The sequence below is a fragment of the Myodes glareolus genome, chromosome 2 (genome assembly GCF_982192425.1).
Source record: "Myodes glareolus chromosome 2, mMyoGla1.1, whole genome shotgun sequence".
In the NCBI taxonomy this organism is placed as follows: domain Eukaryota; kingdom Metazoa; phylum Chordata; class Mammalia; order Rodentia; family Cricetidae; genus Myodes; species Myodes glareolus.
This window is the reverse complement of record NC_142027.1, coordinates 22,187,251-22,204,758: the sequence shown is the minus strand read 5'-3', so window position 1 is coordinate 22,204,758 and position 17,508 is coordinate 22,187,251. Positions and strand designations below refer to the sequence as shown.

General features: G+C 40.0%; 1 long non-coding RNA gene across 1 annotated transcript in view; it reads left to right on the top strand.

The window, feature by feature from the left end:
- The window catches only part of LOC146895691 (uncharacterized), a 44,674-nt gene extending 28,050 nt beyond the window's left edge, over positions 1–16,624 (top strand). The window contains exon 3 of the long non-coding RNA XR_015735774.1: positions 16,274–16,624. This is a non-coding gene — a long non-coding RNA (uncharacterized LOC146895691). The remainder of the gene's footprint in view (positions 1–16,273) is intronic.
- The last annotated feature ends 884 nt before the right edge of the window (positions 16,625–17,508 follow it).

Sequence of the window (17,508 nt, the reverse complement as noted above, 5' to 3'; positions counted from 1 at the left end):
AAAGTTCTCTATGTCTCAGTAGACTGACATGATTGTAATCCCTGCTAAAGCTCTAGGGAGAACAAGATCAGAAAGAGATGTCTCAGTTCCTACACAGATTATTGTCGTCTAACTAAGGTAAAATCAGTAACAGTATGGATAATCTAGGAAAGCAAGGCTAAGTGCCAAAGAAGGGTATCTTTAATTTCTACCACACTGATTTAAAAAGCTAGAGTTATTTAGGGCTGAAGACATGGTTCAGTGGTCTCATGTTTGCTTTGTGTGTATGTGTCTCTGCATTCAATTTCTATCACAAGAAAGAAAGGTAGAGAGGAGGAATGAAGCAAGGAAGGCAGCAAAGTAAGTTTGTAGTGCCCAGTGAAATATGACAATAAGGATACTTTTTCTTTTTCAGTCATTAAGAACTCCTATGGCTTGGAAAATGGATAGTTCAGAAGGTAAAAGAACATGCCACCAAGCCTGGTGAGTGAGCTTGATCCCTGGGATCTGCATAGTAGGAGAGGACTGACTTCTACAGGTTGTTTTCTGATTTACACACACACACACACACACACACACACACACACACACACACCATGATGCACACACATGCACACACATACACCCTATGGCACATGTGCACACATGTACATGCTTACTCAGGCACACACTATACTAAATAAATAAATGTAATAAATAATAAAGACAAATAATTCTAGGATAGTGACAGCAGAGAATCAAGCCACATTGCAAGATACCATGTGACTTCACAGGTTACATACTCAAGAAGGCAGATCTTTATGTTCGTGCTTGCAAGATGGTTGCAGACCCATCCATGTGTTGTTAGTATTAGTAAGATAGGTGAGTGAAGCATGCTACTGCTAGCCAAGCCAACCTCCCTCCCTCCTTCCCTCCCTCCCTCCCTCCCTCCCTCTATCCCTTCTTTCCTCCCTTGCTCCTTTTCTTCCTTCCTTCCTTCCTTCCTTCCTTCTTTCCTTCCTTCCTTCCTTCCTTTCTTCTTTTATATTTTGTTGTTATATGGTTTTTTTTTTAAAATAGCTTTCCTGGAAGCCCTGACTAATAAATATACATTTATATTTTATTAGTCAGAAACAATTCATATGCCAACTGCTAGCTGCAGCCTATCTGAGGAATATATTTTGTAACTGGAAGTTTTGCTTTTCCAAAGAAAGTTGGGCACTGAAAGGCAAAGGAGAGAGTTCATTGTTCTAGCAATTAGCAGGCTAGCATTTACTGTTTCATTTATCCAATGCTATGCAGCGAAGCACCCCAAGTGTAGGGTGACTTAAAAGAATGTGACAACATTTAATTTGCTTATAAGTCTGCATTTAGGCAGAGATCAGCAGTCTCCTTTGTTATGGCTAGAGAGGTTCAGGGTAAAGGCTCGGATCATTTAAAGTCTTACTTAAGTATGGAGTGTTGGGGACTGCGGACCACCAGACCCAGAATTTCTTGTAAACAGCTTGTTTTTCTCTGCTCTGAGCAGCCTGCAGCTGGGGCGTGGCCAGAGCCCTATATAAGCTGCCCCTGAGCACAATAAAGTGGGCATTAGCATTCTTGTATCAAGGATGACCCATGTTCCCGTGTCTTTGTCTGTCTGTGTGCATGTGTTTTTAAGTCTCCAGCTTAGTTGCCCAATTTGCATACCGACCTGTAGTGGCACAGGAGCTAAACATGGCTGCCCATAGTGAGATCGGGAATGGTGTGTGTGTGTGGGGGGGGGGTATTATTATTTTTTTTTTAGAGTTTAAATATCCTCTTTTTATTAGTTTACCACCAGAAACCTGAATTCATTATAAACACAATGCTCACTTTTATTTATTTATTTATTTATTAAAAATTTCCACCTCCTCCCCGCCTCCCTTTTCCCTCCCTCTCCCCCTCCCCCTCCCTCTCTAGCCTTAAGAACAGTCAGGGTTCCCTGCCCCGTGGGAAGTCCAAGGTCCTCCCTGTGGGGGTATTCTTGTTGCTGGGATGTCCCCATGACCACATCTGTCTGTCTGTCTTTCTGTGTCTGTGTGTTTTTAAATCTTAAGCCTAGTTTCCATAGTGCGTAGTGAGTGGAGCATGGGACGGAACCGGTGAAGTTTTACAATGGAGGGGTTCATTTTGACTAGTAACCAGAGTCTCTGATGGGACAGTGGTTGGAAAGCCTCCATGTGGCTCCTCACTGTACCTGCTTGGCTTCCTCACAAGACATTGGATGAATCTGGGAACCCACGTTATCACTAGTGCTATAGTCATCATCTCTGTGCAGTTCACAGACTTACACCCCAGTAATCAATAAGAGAATGCTAATGTCTTATTGGGACAAGAGCGTGTGGGCCGCCTTGTCTTGGGTTTGGCACGTTTGGGAGATGACTTACTTTCCTGCTTAAGTGCTGGTGTGGGAACATAGCTATTTCATTTATAGACACATCAGTGTCCCTTCTGCTCTTCATTTTTCTTTCTTCTCGTTGTTCTTTTTATTATTCCCTTTTGGAACAGGGTCACTGTGTAGTTCAGTTGTGTCATACTCGAAATCTGTATGCAGCAGCCTCCCTCCCAAGTGCCAGGCTATCATTCTTTTAAATGGAAAAAAAAAAAAGAACCACATTGGTCACTTGTTTAAAATATTTCAGTCCTCCCATTATAGTTCAAATACATTGGGACTTTTTTGATTCATGGTTACTTCAAGACCTGGTATCTCTGGTTTTGCCTCCTTCTTTTCTACCTTTCTTTTGCTGTGAAAGCTATGCAAGCATGGCAGATTCCTTTAGTCTTCCTGTTCTTTGTGCAAACTTGCCCCCCTTTCTGTTTCTTCGATGTATTGAACAGACTGGACCCTGATCACTTTTTACTTCTCTGAGGGCCTTTAAATAGCTGATCAATTAGCATGTGATTACTGCACCATTATTTTTCCTTATTTCTTGCTGTGAAATGAAACTCCACAGCTTCAGAACCCTCTCCAGTTTTATCCCTGTTATAAATCTGCTGCTTTCATGGTGTTTCATCATAAGCTAAGGAGTTAGGAACAGTTGCGGCTTCCATTTAACTGATAGGGACTGAAGCCCAAGATGCATGGACGGCACAACTCAGGCACTTAGATTCCGTAACTAATACTTTTATTTACCGTGTTGTAAACAATCTGACAAGAGAGAAAAGATGCATTAATTAAGTTTGTCATAGTTGTTGAGGAAAGAACTTCATAAATGTCAGGACATCCATTGGATTTGAATGATAGATGTAATCTTTTTGAATGGTGATAATGGGAGGAAGACATTGTAGGTGGTGAGAACGGTGTGAATAAAATGAGCATTGGGAAAGCACTGGTACATTCTGGTGATGATGAGTAATGTGGAATAGGATGTGGGGGAGTTGGAACTGGAAAGGCAGGTTGCATCATTCAGTAGGTAATTAGAAGATAACTCTTTGTTTTGTTAAGAGGAGACAATTTGTGCTTTACAAAAATAAAGCTGTACAAGACAAGTGCCAGGAGCTAGCTGTTGTGGAATAGAATATGTGTTTTTACCTATGTAGAGATGTGCTGCATTTGTTTGTATTGCAGAACAATTGTTTAACTACATAAAGATGTGTTGCATTTGTTGCACTGCATTTGCTCAACTATGAACAGATGTGTCACTTTTCTTTCCGTTGCAATTGTTTAGCTATATAAAACTGTGTTACTGTTTTATCTTGCCCGCCTAAGGCACCTGATGGATTTAGTAAAAAGCTAAATGGCCAATAGCTAGGCAGAGGAAAGATATACAGGGCTGGTGGGCAAAGAGAAAAGGGAGCCAGTCAGCCGGGAGTCAACTAGCTGGGTGCCAGTCATCCAGACACAGAGGAAGCAGGAAAGTAGGATGGACAGTACAGAGATGTGGCAAACAAGTCTCAGGGCAGTGGTGTGGGAAGTACTTCTGTATATGTGTTGCTGGTATTGATTGATGAATAAAGAAACCACTTTGGCCTGTGATAGAGCAAAATAGAGCTGAGGGGGGGGGACTAAACTAAATGCTGGGAGAAGCCATGTAGTCACCAGGAACAGATGCCTCCACTGGAGCCCACTGAAACTTTGCTGTAGGCCACAATCTTGTGGTGATGCACAGCTTAATGGAGATGGGTTAGTTTGGATATACGAGCTAGCAATACGCTTAAGCTATTGGCCAAACAGTATTGCAAATAATATAGTTTCTGTATGATCATTTCGAGTCTGGACAGTTGGGAACGAAGGAACACCCTCCCCCAACTACAGTGCAGCAAGTAGATTAATAGAAAGAAGTTAATTTAGGTTCAAGGAAAAAGTTAGCTAGAAGCAAGTCAAAGCTTTGACCAAGCAATTATAATTAATAATAAGTCTTCGTATCATTATTTGGAGTCTGGCAGTCCAAGAAAGCCTGCTACAGTTAGTTATTGGTATTGATCACATCATTTAAGTACTTAGGGTCTCATTTTATTTGTGAAATGAGGACATGAATAATTCTATGCTCATAGTTTTCTGTAAGGGTTAAACAATGTGATACATATGAAGGTGGCCTGGAAAACTGAGCTCTCGACAAACACTGGGGTTTTCAGTGCAGGTATTTTGCATGGTTCTGGGTTAGGGATGTTGTAGAAGGAAGTAGGCACAGCAGAGCCTAAGAAGCAGGAATCAGATCCTGAAACAGTGAGATAACTCAGTTCTAGGGGACAAGGCTCTGCTCTCCCTCATATGCAGATTCTACCTTCAGCTTTTTGTTTGCTTTGTGTGTTTAACTTGAAGACAAATGGAAGCCAAGAAACCAGAAAGGGGCCTTTGGTAACAGGAGCATAGTAAGGGGAAGACAGCAGTAGATTAGAGGTGAAATGAAAGCAGAGAGTTGGAATTTGGGAAGCATCAAAGCTTAAGTAGGAAGAGGTACAGGAGTACGGGGAAAATGGGAGGTGAGAGGGAGAACTCACCTACAAGAAGGGGACATGAAAGGCTGTATGGAAGCCTACAATCCCACAGCCCTAATTAAACACTGTAGGGTCAGTAGAATATATGTGCAATGAAAGACGAGTGGGGAATGCTAGAGGTTGAAGGAGTAAACTGGGATGGGGATGGTGGAAAGGGAGGGTGGTAGGTGGGAACTGAGGACCTGGGGCAGACCAGAGTAATGGTATCACGTAAGGAATGGCCATGGAATAACAATAGTGCTATGGTCTCAGAGCTTGTAAGAAACACAGAATTCCAGCACTCAGGAGTCAGGAGGCAGAGGTAGGCAGATCTCTGTGAGTTCGAGGCCAGCCTGGTCTACAAGAGCTACTTTCAGGACAGGGTCCAAAGCTATAGAGAAACCCTGTGTTGAAAAACCAAACTAACTAACTAACTAAATAAATGGATGAATGAATGAATGAATAAACAAATAAATAAGAAACACAGAATCTCAGACTAACCCAGTGAGGATGTGCAGTTTTATAACATGGTCAGTGATTCTCCATGTACTTAGCTCGAGAAGCAGGACTTGAAGGTCTACCTTTGGCCATTTTCTCTAATGATTTTAAACCCTAGTTTTACCCCGTCTCTTGGTTTTGGATGATCTCCTCCAAATCTCCAAATAAGCATTCTAAGAGAAAAAAAAAAACCTGTTTGTTTGACAATGGAATCTTTGTACATGTCCCCATTTTAAAGAAGCCTTTGATCATCTGTGGTATTTTAGTGGGGCAATGTATCTGTATTAGTTACTTTTCTGTTACTTGGTTAAAAACAAGATAACCAAGAGCCACTTGCAGAAAAAAAGAATTTACCTTGGCTTATTGTTCTAGAGGGAGAGTCTCTAATGGCAAGATATGGTAGGAGGTGGCAGAAGAAGGAAAGCGAGAGATCACTTTTCAGGTAAATGCAGGAAGCAGGGCAAGGTCACAAACTCGGAAGCCTACTCCTAGTGATGTAGTTCCTCCCCAACAGCCAGAGACCAAGTATTCAAATAGCTGAGCCTAGGGGGATATTTCTCACTCCATCACATCCAGAGGAAACTCAGTTTCCTCTGAAACTCTTCTTTCTTCTCCATCTCAATGAAAAGTCTGCAGCAACCTGAATTAAAGTTGTTGCTGTTACCATTTTTTTCCTCTGAAATTGACCTTCCCATGATAAAGCAAGCATATGATCTTTATTGTTTCTATCTTTAAATGTCCTCTGTATTTCTGTTACTTAACAAACAGCATTGGACTGGTAGTTAGAATAAACAGATGATTGATAGAAATACAAGGCAGCTACACACACACACAGACACACAGACACACACATACATTTTCAGGTAACTCCCCTGGAACTATGAGTTATACATATCATATATAATTACATGTTTATATCATATATAACTACATATAACAATATGATATAATATGATTTCATATGAACTATATGTCATATATTCTGTGATATGATATCATATAAACTCTCTATACATTTATATCCATCTATCCATCTATCCATCTATCTATCTATCTATCTATCTATCTATCTATCTATCTATCTATCTGTCTATCTATCTATATCAAGATCACGTTTCCCTACTTAATTGTTCTAAAATGGGAACAAAGAATAATCTTCTAATATTCTTATAACTTTCTCAGTAATCCCATTACAATCACAGTTGTAAACTGCCTTACCTCAGTATTTTTCTTTGAATGGAGTTAAAGGAGTTTGAATTCAGTTAATGGAGAGTGCCTGAAGTCAGCCATGTGACCAGTAGACACAGGAGGGAGGTCTGCCAGCTCTCAGCCAGCTGTTCATTTTCTGTGTCATAGTGTTTGACAGTGATACTGTCTACTCTCCTGGCTTTACTAGGTAGTTAATTCAACATCAAGAAGAAAAGATACCCAAATAAGACCAGCATGACCTTCTTATGCTCATCTTCCAATACCTGTGTTAGGTCTCAAACTTAGGACAAGTCTCACTTAGTGTCTGTGACTCCTCCCAGCCCTCCTCAGCCTGTTCCCTACCCTAAACTGCTCCCTCCCTGGGGTCTGGCTTCTTCTTCCCCTCCCTTAGACTGATTCCCATAACTCAGTCCTTTTGACTGGTCTCCAGGCCTGGGCTGCTTCTCTTTGTCCATTGCCCCTCTCTTGCTCTCCCTCCCTCTGTCCTGCAGTGCTCTGGAGCCATGTGCGGCCTGGACTCTTCACTGTTTCTTTGTGTTCTGTGATACCACATCTAAGACACTACCCTGTTCCAGTCAGTCTGGTCATTTCTGTAAATAACGAAGGACTAAGACATGTGGTTCCTCATCTAAAAGAACATTCAATGACACACGTCTTTACTGTGTGTCTCCTTGTTCCCCATTTTCCCTCTCTGGACGCAACTCATTATCACCAGACTTTGCATATCCATCCAGAGATATACTATGCACATAAAAGCATATGACTATACACGAGTATGTATGCATATTCATATTAACATTTTTGTCTCTTAAAGAAATAAACAATAGGATGTTCTATACACTTCTAAAACCTTTCACTTATTTTGATTAACAAAATATTTAAAAGAACTTGTCAGTACATGCAAAGTTTCCCTTTCAAAAGAAATTACTGCATAGTATTTCGTATGTTGTTCAATAATTTATAGAATCTATCTACTGCTAAACATTTTAAGTTCATTTCTTACCTTCTAGTATCTCAAACATGGCTGCTACAAATAACACTTTACTAATGTTATCTTTTATATTACAAGTTATTTGTGACATCATTTTCTAGTAGTGACAATGGCAGTAATTGCTTGATTTTTAAAATTTTGGTAGATTAGTCAAGTGGTGGTGGTGGATGCCTTTAATTCCAGTATTTGAGAGCCAGAGGCAGGCAAATCCCTCTGGGAATTCAAGGCCAGCCTGGTCTACAAATTGAGTTCCAGGACAGTTAGGATTGTTATACAGAGAAACCTATCACAAAAAAACTACAAAAAAAAAAAAAAACTAAAAAAAAGTTAGATAATGAAAAACTTTTCTCCATAGGCTGTGAACTAATTTACACATTCATTAGCAATATATGGAAGATCCAGTTTCTGAGTCTGACAAAACGCTGCATTCCTAGACTGGCAGAATCCCACTTTTTGGCCAGTTGAGTTAGGAGAATTGAGAGCCCTAGGCCAGCCTGTGCCATATAGCAAGATTCTATCTAGAAAAAAACCAAAAAACCTGAATAACTGGGGGGGGGGGGGTGCCTGGAGAGTTGGCTCAACAGTTAAGAACACTTGTTGATCTTGAAGAGGACCATAGTTGAATTCCCAACAGCCCCATGGCAGCTCTCCTAGGGAATCTGATACCCTTTTCCAACCTCCATGTATACCAGGCACACACCTGATGTGCATACATATAAAACAATTACACACATAAAATGATAAGATAAATAAATGCAAAAAAATTTGAATAAATTTTCTAAAAGGTAAGTTTCTTATTATCCTTCTGCACAATTACACGCACGCACACACACACACACACACACACGCTATTATCAATCCAAAAGTGAAAAAATATTTCATTTAACTTTTAATTTGTTGGTATCTTGCTGTGAATGAGATTGGACATCTTTTAACATGCTTCCCATCGCCTGTCCTTTCCTGTGAACAATGGCCATCTCTTTGGCCTGTCTTCTTAATCTCCTCTGCCTCTTTCCCAATAAGAAAGTCTTATATAGTAAAAGAAAATTATCTCTACTAAAATGGGTGATAATAGTTTCTTCCTGTTTTATTAGAGTTTATCAGCCTTTTGATTTTGCATGTCCTTTCCCGTGAACAGTGACCATCTCTTTTGCCTGTCTTCTTATTTTCCTTTGTCTATTTCCCAATAAGAAATCCTTAAATAGTAAAGAAAAATTTATCTCTACTGAAATAAGTGATAATATTTTCTTCTTTGCTTATTGAAGTTTGTCAGTCTTTTGATTTTGCTACCAATATATTAGATCATATATTTTACTTTCCTTATTTTGAGATAACTTTAAAAACGTTTGTTTCTTCTCGCAGTTCCATTATTTTTTGCACATTTATTTTTCTATTTCCATCTGTGGTCCTTCTGGAATCCTGGTCTCCTCATGCATGCTGCCATGTTGGATGACGTCACTTTCCATATCCACTGTGACTTTTGATCATCTCTGTTCAGACAGCTGCTTTGGTACTTCCCTCTCATAACCACATCCCAGAAGTCTTCATCTGTGAACTTTCTCCATTTCCGCGAGCACATGTGCCCGTTCTCATTTGTGTATCTCAAGTTTATATTTTCTATTTTATTGCTTTCTTAGTTCTACTACCAGTTCATAAAATTTTGGTAATTACCTCTGTTCTTCAGTGCTGCCCTTTTGTCTCCTATTGATTTTTCCTGGGCAGAATCACATGTCTTTCATTGACCTTACAGATTCTTTTTTTTTTTTTTTTGCCTCTATGAACCCTGGACACCTTTTATGCTCTGAACTTATTATGTTTACAGTCTCATACAATCCTGCTCCCAGCCATTGATTTACTACTTTAACACTTTGCTGACATCACCTTCTGCTCTGTGTCCTCTCTACCTTTACCCCTCCCCATGCATCCTTACTGTCTGCCTTCAATGCTAGACAAATTCTTGAGCTCCACCACTGCTAGATAAAACAAAACAGCTTTAAGGATTATGACATGGTTTGTGCTCTCAATGTGATTTGACAATTTATTGTGTAATGGTTTTGGATGCCAGAAGTGGAGTTGGTATCTATGAGCTGCAGTCAAAATGTCAGAATGGCTATGCTTCCTCTAGAGCAGTGGTGGATGGATAAAGGTAAGTGTGTGTGTGTGTGTGTGTGTGTGTGTGTAGTTGTGCAGAAGAATAACAGGAAACTGAAACAAATAGAAAATTTATTCAATTTTTTACATTTATTTGTTTGATCATTTTATGTGTATCTTTTTGTTTGTGTGCACACCAGGTGTGTGCCTGGTACATACCGAGGTCAGAAAAGGGCTGACTAATGAATTTCAAAAGATCAGTATAAAGTTCAAGTATGTTTAAACAAAAATGGCTGGGAACTGTCCTCAGGAAGAATAAATGGTAACTCTCAGGGTTGGGATAACTAACAGGAAGTAGATGCCATTTCAGTGAGTTGCAAGGGAAAGAATCAGAAAAGCTACATTCCAGTTGAGATAAGCAACAGAAGTAGTATTGGCATAGGTGAAAACTTACCTTGCTATGACAGTTATGACAAAGTCTATTCTTTGACTACTATCAATCTATAGGAACTGTGAAGTCTTTCAAACTAATAGTTGTAACAAGAGCCATTTGCCATGGTTTCCATGTTACTGTCCTTGACTAGGTACTGTATATTACAGTTAATGCATAATTAATTAATTGTGGCTCATTTGGAAAGATGACTGAAATTCATATACCCAGTGCCTGACTGTGCACTTCAGAAATTTTAATGAAATGGAATTAATTGAATAGTTATTGATTGAATCTAGTGATCTATAGAAGGACTTGCAGTCTGACTTCCTATAGTTCTAACTGTTGTCCTTGGGGACTGCTCTGCGTATTGACCTGTCACAGAATGTATCCTTTTTTTGTATAGCCAACTAGTCAGTCACAACCAGAGCTCCATAAAACTAATTTACATATTTACATCTCTTCTAAAATGGAAGAATTTAAAATGCTCTAAGGGCTGAACAGTAACATCTTAGTTCAAGTCATGATTTTTTATAAATATAGAAAACATTTAGTGTTGAACATGATAAACAAAAATCAAGACAGAATAAGGTAAAAAATAGACCATAATTGCTCCTGAAGCAGGGGCAACTATTGATTTTTTTTTCTCCATTATCTCATCAAGGAGAAAATGAAGGGAGAAAAATATGAGATCAAAGGGCCTGGTACTCAGGTAGCAGGCAGGAACTTCAAGTGAAAATTTCTGGCTGATTAAAAGCATTGAAAGGAAAGAGTTTCTATTGGTGCAGGAATCATTCTCTTCTGTTTGAGTTCATCCTCCAGAGTTTTCACCTCTTTGGAGGGCTCATTCCGTGCCGTTTCTAAGAAGTACTTCTTTAATGGGAAGGATTTATATTAAGTTGATTCAGGGGAGTAGACAATTGTGGAGCCTTTTTAATGGACAACAAAAGACTGTCGAGTAATTAAATAGATTTCTTTCTCCCTTGTACTATTCCATGGTTTTAAAAACACTTTGCTGAGCATGTAAAATCAATTTCCATTACTGGCCTTGACCTTTGCAGTTTTATAAGCATGTTTTTCCCCCTGGGTTTGGAATGCAGTTCAAAGGTAATGGTACTGGACTAGAGACTGCAGCAGGTCCTTTTAATAAAAACTCTGTTATAGCAAAAACCTCATTTTTCACGGCACTTTCAATTGTTTCATGACTATAACTTTATACTTATATATCTACTCTTCCATTCTTACGCTTTTAGTGTACATGTATGCTTATATTGAAGTATATAAATACTAATATTTATAACTAATGTTATAATTATATATTCAGGGAAGCTATGTGATGTCTATGTATACAATGTAAAATGGTTAGTTAATTAGCATGTCCCTTCACATTCTTAGCATTTTTTCTAGTGATGCATTTAAAGTTTATCAAGTATTTTGAAATATGGAATACATTATTCTTTGTCATTGATTGTATTTACCTCACTATGCCATAGATTTCAAAGTTTATTCCTCCTAATTATACTTCATACACTTTGATTAACTTTCTCCCCTTCCCCAAAATCCTTAAGTGCTCTCTTTTCCCCCTGCTCTGTAGTTCAGATCTGTGCTTTGTTTGCTCTGCTAAACAGTGTTTTTCCCCTTCCCCTTCCAAGAAAGTAGCCAAGCCATTGTGTTCTTTTGCCCCAGGGGCTTTGGGTTGCTAAATAGAAAGCAGATGTTGCCACAGAACAGCCTTTTTCTATTTTTGTTTTATTTTGTTTTGAGAGATGAAAATCTTTGTGGTGATTCTTTCATATCAACCAGAGAAAGGAGGAGAAGATGAGGTCTTTGGCAGGTGCTGGGATGTGAGAGCAGACATGACTACAAGAAAGGAGAGGTTTGGGGAGTTTCTAAAGAGGGCAGTGAAGGACTTGCCTATTAATTCTCACTTGGTGATAGATTGCTGCAGGCTCTTGGGAAACAAGGAGTCTAGTGGCTACGGTGTGGAGGTCTTCTGTGACAAAGGGTTCACAACTCTTTCCCAAGATAATCAGAAACACCACTCTCTTCAGGTTTCAGTTTTCATGGGAAGAAAACATCTGTGTCTTTCTGCAATGTCAGAATAACAATACATTGACATGAGGGGTTTGCCAGATATTCTTGTTTTCTTTGATAGAAAACAAAGGTCAAGGGGAGCCTAATTCTTTTATTCCTATCTTAACAATTAATTTTCAGGCCACATAGTATGTCTGTGTAGTAAGTTGATCTTCACACACACACACACACACACACACACACACACACACACACAGACGTACAGTATATATCAGTTACAGAATGATTACAGAAGGTTAAAGAGGCTACGGCAGAGCTGAGGTTCCAGAAGTCTGAGCAGCTGGAAAGCTGATAGAAATGCAAATAGAGACAGTACCAGGGACCTGACCAACACAATGAGCTGCAGAAGCTGGAGAAGGCACTTTGACCCCTGTTTGCTGGCTGTGGAGTCAGGATGCAGGGGCTGAGTTAAGCTGCTAGAGTCAGAGAAAGCAAAGGGCAGGACTGGGTCCAGATGTCTGAATAGGTGACCAGGTGAATGGCAGATCTACGTGGTGAATAGGAGGAAGGGCAGACAGTAGTTGAGGAGGCCTTGTCAGTAGCAGGGAATGACCTGCGATTAAGGCCTGGGCCACTCAGGAGTTCTCTGCTTTGGGGTTTATTAGAGCACATGCCTGGGCCGGATGACAGTTCGGTGGGTGCCAACACCACTGTGGTGCTGCTTGTCCACCTTTTTAAGGGCCTAGGTGAAGGGCTCCACCCTTTCATTCGTACGTTTGCTAAGTTCTTGGGCCTGGTTTCCATGGTATGATTTTAATATGCCAATGTGCTTGTAAAGTTCCAATGCACTTTGATAAATTTATAGACTGGTATCCTTTCTATTTCCAGGTATAAATTATCAGTTTGTGCTGTGGGTGTGGTGCTGGACTTGTGGCACTGTGCATTTAGCTAGGGGCTGAGTCGTCTTCCATCCTCAGACTGTAGTCAGAATCTACCTGTACAGTCAGGGAAACGACTGTTTTATGTCAAAAAGAGTAGCTTAGGATAGGGACCACCCTGATCTCAATACCAATATGGATATCAATGGGGATGTGTTTCATTTTGCAGAGTTTAGAAAATTAAAATACGTGTACCATACCATAGATACATATCCAGGATTTCAATGGGCAACTGCTTTAAGTTCTGATAGGACTGAGTCTATAATTACACATTTATCAGAAGTTATTTCTCCCAAATTAAGACTGACAATGCTCCAGTATATACCTCTGGTTAATTGAAACACTTTTTTTGCATATTACAATATAAAGCATATTACAGGTATAGCACACAATCCTACAAGACAAGCACTTATACGAACATCTGATTGCACTTTAAAAGATATGCTTACAGGTTGACATCCAATTATGCCAGCACCATTTGTTGAAGATGCTTTCCTTCTTCCATTGTATACCTTTAGCTCCCTTGTCGAAAATTAGGTGTTCATAAGTTTGTGGGTTAATATCTGGGTCTTCTATTCGATTCCATATGTCGACTTCTCTGTTCTTATGCCAATACCAAGCTGTTTTCAATACTGTAGCTCTATAATAGAGTTTGAAGTCAGGGATGGTAATGCCTCCAGAAGTTCTTTTATTGTATAAGATTGTTTTGGCTATCCTGGGTTTTTTGTTTTGCCATATAAACTTGATTATTGTTCTCTCAAGGTCTGTGAAGAAGTTTGATGGGATTTTGATGGGGATTGCATTGAATCTATAGATTGCTTTTGGTAGAATTGCCATTTTTACTATGTTGATTCTCCCAATCCAAGAGCAGGGGAGGTCTTTCCATTTTCTGGTATCCTCCTCAATTTCTTTCTTCAACGACTTAAAGTTTTTGTCAAATAGGTCTTTCACTTCCTTGGTTAGAGTAACCCCAAGATATTTTATGCTATTTGTGGCTATCATGAAAGGTGATGCTTCTCTGATTTCCCTCTCTGCTTCTTTATCCTTTGTGTATAGGAAGGCCACTGATTTTTTGGAGTTGATCTTGTATCCTGCCACGTTACTAAAGGTGTTTATCAGCTGTAGGAGTTCTTTGGTAGAGTTTTTGGGGTCGCTTATGTACACTATCATATCGTCAGCAAATAACGAAAGTTTAACTTCATCCTTTCCAATTCGAATCCCCGTGATCTCCTTATGTTGTCTTATTGCTATTGCTAGAACTTCAAGCACTATATTGAAGAGGTATGGAGAGAGTGGACAGCCTTGTCGCGTTCCTGATTTTAGTGGAAAGGCTTTGAGTTTCTCTCCATTCAGTTTGATGTTAGCTGTCGGCTTGGTGTATATTGCTTTTATTATATTTAGGTATGATCCTTGTATCCCCAGTCTCTCCAACACCTTTATCATAAATGGGTGTTGAATTTTGTCAAATGCTTTTTCAGCATCTAGTGAGATGATCATATGGTTTTTTTCTTTCAGTTTATTTATATGATGGATTACATTGATAGATTTGCGTATGTTGAACCAGCCCTGCATCTCTGGAATGAAGCCGACTTGATCATAATGGATAATTTTTCTAATGTGCTCTTGGATTCGGTTTGCCAGTATTTTATTGAGAATTTTCGCGTCGATGTTCATGAGTGAGATTGGCCTGTAATTCTCTTTCTTGGTTGTGTCTTTGTGTGGTTTTGGTATTAGGGTAACTGTAGCTTCATAAAAGGAGTTAGGCAGTGACTCTTCTGTTTCTATATCTATCACCATGCACAAAAATCAAGTCCAAATGGATTAAAGACATCAACATTAACCCGTCCACTTTGAACCTGATAGAAGAGAAAGTGGGAAGTAGTCTACAAGATTTAGGCACAGGAGGCCTCTTCCTAAGTAGGACCCCAGCAGCACAGACAATAAGAGAAACAATGAATAAATGGGATCTACTGAAACTGGGAAGCTTCTGTAAAGCAAAGGACACTGTCAGTAGGACAAAAAGGCTGCCTTCTGACTGGGAGAAGATCTTCACCAACCCCTCATCAGACAAAGGTCTGATCTCCAAAATATACAAAGAACTCAAGAAACTAGGCACTAAAACTCTAATTAACCCAATTAAAAAATGGGGTACTGAACTTAACAGAGAATTCACAACAGATGAACTTCGAATGGCCAGAAGACACTTAAGGTCATGCTCAACCTCCTTAGCGATCAGGGAAATGCAAATCAAAACCACTTTGAGATACCATCTTACACCTGTCAAAATAGCTAAAGTCAAAAACACCAACGATAGCCTATGCTGGAGAGGATGTGGGGTGAGGGGAACACTCATCCATTGTTGGTGGGAATGCAAACTCGTGCAGCCACTGTGGAAATCAGTGTGGCGGTTTCTCAGGAAACTGGGAGTCAACCTCCCTCAGGACCCAGCAATACCACTCTTGGGAATATACCCTAAAGATTCCCTAACATACTACAAAAGCATTTGTTCAACTATGTTCATAGCTGCACTATTTGTAATAGCCAGAACATGGAAACAACCTAGGTGCCCCTCAATAGAAGAATGGTTAAAAAAGGTGTGGAACATATACACATTAGAGTTTTACTCGGCGGTTAAAAACAATGACATCTTGAATTTTGCATGCAAATGGATGGAAATAGAAAACGCTTTACTGAGTGAGGTAAGCCAGACCCAAAAAGAGGAACACGGTATGTATTCACTCATAAGTGGATTCTAACCATAATTAAAGGTCTTTGAGCCTATTATTCGTGATCCTAGAGAAGCTAAATAAGAAGATGAACCTGATGAAGATTATTTAGCTATCCACCAGGAGGTAGGAAATAGACAAGAGTCCCAGGTAACCTCGGGTGCATGGGGGGGTGGGAGGGTCGATGGAGGGGGAGAGGGCTAGAGAGAAGGGAGTAGGGGAGGAACGGGGAAAGCTTGGTGACCGGGGATGGGGGGGAGGGAGGTAGGATGAATATGGGATCAGGGAACAATATATTTCAACTAAGGGAGCCATTTTAGGGTTTACAGGAGACTTGATTATATATGGGATCCCAGGTCCAAGGAGAAATCCCCCAGATTGCTCTCTGGACAGAGGAGAGGGTGCCTGAATCGGCCGTGGCCCATGACCATACTGATGTATATTTTGCTTATCACCATAGATCCTTTGTCTGGAGAAGGACGGCTATGCAGTCGGAGGCCCACATTGGAGCAACGGATTGAGCCCCCCGAGGTCCGGAGGGGGAGCGGAAGGAGGAGGAACATGAAAGACGAAATCAGTACTGCGAGGGATGCTATCACCCACTGATACAAGGGAACGGATCTGATGAGAATTTACCAGGGCCAGTCGGACTGGGACTGAACGAGGACGTGATCTAGCCAGATTCTCGGAATTTGGCCGGATTCTCTGACTGTGGCTGGCCCGGGATCTTTCTGAAAAGCCATTGACTATGACACTGGGACCTGTTTCCTCTGCATATGCTGGATTTTGGGGATCCAGTCTGTTTGGACGCTCGCCTTCCTGGACTTGGAGGGAGGGGGAGGGAGCTGGAGCTTCCCACAGGGCAGGAAACCCTGACTGCCCTGGGGGACGGAGGGGAAGGAGGGGGGGGAGTGGGGGGAGTGGGAGGGTGTTGGGAGGGGGGGCGGAAATGGAAACTTTTATAATTTAATAAAATTTACTAAAAAAAAAAAGATATGCTTAATAAACATAAAGGGGGTAATAAAGACTCCCAGAAATAGAATATACAGTGATTTATGTATTTTAAAATTTTTAAATGTTCAATGAAAAAGGAACAATAGCTATGAGAGACATTGAAAAATGCTGCTGAATTAAATCATCCTGAATATTTTAAAGATGTATTGACCTCAGATTGGAAACCAGGATATGTGTTATATTGGTGAAGAGGTTTTGTGTTTGTTTTCACGGGAGGAGAAAAACTATGAATACCATTAAGATGATAAAGATTAGATTCTAACAGGAAAGACATCTTGATTATGAGAGGTGATGTTCAACAAACAGATTAGTCATTTAATCCAAACTAACTTCTAAGACTAATGAGTCCTTCATTTGATCAGGTATGAACAATAATATTACAAAAAGTATTTTTTATTATTAAAAGATAATTTTTTTCTGTTGCCAAAAACCATTTTGTCTTGACAAAGATATAACTTGACAAAAAAGGAGCTCCCCAAAGTTAATGTTTGGGCAGGGTTTTATTTTTGTCTTTCTAGGAGAATAAAAGCATCCAACAAAGGAACCTCAAGACCACTGGACAAATGAGACGTCTGAGGAAGAAGAATGAATTTCCAGAGAAGACTGTCCCAAGAGAAAGAGCAAATTCTGTCTAATGTTATAGAACATTTTCAACAGGATAAGAGTTCATAAATCTTCCCA